Here is a 3,254-nt window from a genome sequence, read left to right as displayed (position 1 = left end):
AGTGCTATTGCTTACTAGTGCAACCTGCAAGGGCAACTAAGGCTAAGTAAAGGGGAGTGCTATTGCTTACTAGTGCAACCTGCAAGGGCAACTAAGGCTAAGTAAAGGGAAGTGCTATTGCTTACTAGTGCAACCTGCAAGGGCAACTAAGGCTAAGTAAAGGGAAGTGCTATTGCTTACTAGTGCAACCTGCAAGGGCAACTAAGGCTAAGTAAAGGGAAGTGCTATTGCTTACTAGTGCAACCTGCAAGGGCAACTAAGGCTAAGTAAAGCAGCTGCTTAGCGATGCTGTTGTGCGGGTGTGTCCTGAGGCTTTGACCTGTAACAAGCAAAACACTGATAATATAGTGTTCAGGTGTGTACCGATTTACCTGGACATTAATAGATATACACTTACACCTGTACCAGATATACACTTACACCTGTAAAAGATATACACTTACACCTGTAACAGATACACACTTACACCTGTAACAGATATACACTTACACCTGTACCAGATATACACTTACACCTATAACAGATATACACTTACACCTGTAACAGATATTCACTTACACCTGTAACAGATATACACTTACACCTGTAACAGATATACACTTACACCTGTAACAGATATACACTTACACCTGTAAAAGATACACACTTACACCTGTAACAGATATACACTTACACCTGTACCAGATATACACTTACACCTGCAACAGATATACACTTACACCTGTAACAGATATACACTTACACCTGTAACAGATATACACTTACACCTGTAAAAGATACACACTTACACCTGTAACAGATATACACTTACACCTGTAACAGATATACACTTACACCTGTAACAGATATACACTTACACCTGTAACAGATATACACTTACACCTGTAACAGATATACACTTACACCTGTAACAGATATACACTTACACCTGTAACAGATATACACTTACACCTGTAACAGATATACACTTACACCTGTAACATATACACTTACCCAAGCCATTGTGTTATATTAGTCCTGTGTCACAGTTTTATACTGTACAAGGAAAGTTCATCCATATTCTTATAACTCTCCCATCTCTCTCTCTCTCTTTCCCTTCCTAGCTTCCCCTCCCCCACCTCTATACCCCCACTCTTTCCTCATCTTCTCGTTCCCTCCACTATTAATCCATTTCTTCCCCTTCCTCCCCAGTTTCCTTCTCCTCCTTTTTCTTCTCCTTCCTTCCTCTGCCCCTTCCTCTCCCTCTTCTTCCCTCACTCCTTTTCCCATACCACAAATTCTCGCATCGTCTCTTATATCCTTACGGCCATGCCACGTTGAGTACACCGCTTCCCGTCCGATAAGCGAAGTTAAGCAACGTTGGGTCTGGTTAGTACTTGGATGGGTGACCGCCTGGGAACACCAGATGCTGTTGGCATAACTCCCTACGTGTCAAGTGGGGTTGGTGGAGGATTAGTGCCCCTCCCTGTAAAACAATTAACTCTAAGCCCTTGCCCACCCCGTTTGGGATACATGGCGTCTGGCAATGGATGGATGGATTTCTCTCTCCCTACCTTCCCTCCTCCATTTCTCCTCTCCTCTCCTCTTCCCTTGATCCAATTCTCTACCTTTACCTCCTTCCTTTCTTCCTAACTCTCCTTCTCTCCTCCACTGAAAATACCTCCACCGTTCCTAATTTTCGTCTAGGAGATTTCGATGGCTTAAGAGCTTATTTTCGAACGGTATTCCACAGGGAGATTAGCTATTTGAGGGAATGCCAGGTCAGTAGGGAACCCCAGGTCATAGGTCAGGCGCAGGAAACACGTGGGAATGTCCGTCAGGTGTCTGTGAGGGGGGAGGTGGTAGATAGGAATGTAGTCCAGGTCACGGAAATTAACTCAGCTCCAGTACCAAGCAGACGTTCAACCAGTGAGAAGTATAACGAGTTAATAAATATAATACACGGAGGGCAAGATAGATATATTCCTTCAAAACCGTTTAGAACAAATAATTCAGAACCAAGATGGTTAAACAACAGATTAAAATCTCTCATAGACCAAAGGAAAGGAATATATAGAAAAATAAAACGTGGAGAGGAACACCTACGTAACCGATACACGATTTTAAATAAAGAAGTAAAGAGAGAGATAAGAAAAGCAAAGAGAAGTTATGAAATTAAGGTTGCCAGTGAATCAAAAGAAAACCCCAAGGGTTTTTATCAAATGTACCGTACGAAAAATAAAGATAGGATAGGACCACTGAGAACAGAATCAGGTGACATTACCAGTGAAGATAAAGAAATGTGCTCCATCCTAAATAATTATTTCATATCAGTATTCACCAAGGAAAATCTAGACCTGGTCCCTCAAGCAGCAAATATTTACGATGAGAAGACGGAAAATATTCTTAGTAAAATAACCATTAGTAAGGAGGACGTACTGAAAGAAATTAATAAGTTAAAACCTCAAAAATCGCCAGGTCCGGACGATATATATGCAAAAATTATAAAAGAAACCAAAGAAGAATTATGTCAGCCACTTTTAACGTTATTTAATGACTCTTTAAGTTCAGGAGAAGTTCCAGAGGCGTGGAAGACCGCAAACGTAGTGCCCATCTTTAAAAAGGGTGATAAATCAGCTGCGTCGAATTATCGTCCGATAAGTCTAACGTCAATAGTAGGAAAAATGTTAGAGTCAATTTTGGCAAATAAGATTAGAGAACACTTAGAAAAATTTAATCTTATAAACGAAAGTCAGCACGGATTCAGGCAAGGAAGATCCTGCCTCACAAACTTGTTGTCATTCTACTCGGAGGTCTATGAGGCAGTAGATAGCGATAAAGCTTACGATGTTATTTATCTGGACTTTAGTAGAGCTTTTGATAGGGTCCCACACAAAAGGTTAGTTAGAAAGGTTCGAGCACAGGGTATAGACGGCGATATCTTAAAATGGATAGAATCCTGGCTGAAAGGACGAAAGCAGAGAGTATTAATAAATGGAACTAAGTCGGACTGGGCATTAGTAACTAGCGGTGTACCACAGGGTTCAGTACTCGGTCCCTTATTATTTATCATATATATAAATGATCTAGACTTAGGAGTCAATAGCAGCATCAGCAAATTTGCCGACGATACAAAAATAGGGCGTATCATTAACTCGACTGACGATTGCCATAACTTACAAAAAGACCTCGATACATTGTCCAAATGGTCTAAAACTTGGCAAATGGAATTTAACGTTGAAAAATGTAAAGTACTTAACGTAGGTAAGACCACT

At 40.7% G+C, this 3,254-nt stretch overlaps 1 non-coding gene across 1 annotated transcript; it reads left to right on the top strand.

Annotated features, from left to right (window-relative positions):
- The first annotated feature begins 1,298 nt into the window (after window positions 1-1,298).
- On the top strand, window positions 1,299-1,417 carry LOC145405944 (5S ribosomal RNA). Its single transcript, XR_013898481.1, has one exon. It is a non-coding gene; the product is annotated as a 5S ribosomal RNA (ribosomal RNA).
- Window positions 1,418-3,254: the final 1,837 nt, after the last annotated feature.

The sequence above is a fragment of the Coenobita brevimanus genome, chromosome 68 (genome assembly GCF_032717465.1).
Source record: "Coenobita brevimanus isolate Jiangsu-jjx chromosome 68, ASM3271746v2, whole genome shotgun sequence".
NCBI classification, from domain to species: Eukaryota; Metazoa; Arthropoda; class Malacostraca; order Decapoda; family Coenobitidae; genus Coenobita; species Coenobita brevimanus.
Note: the sequence above shows the minus strand (reverse complement) of the source record. Positions and strands in the feature narration are given on the sequence as shown.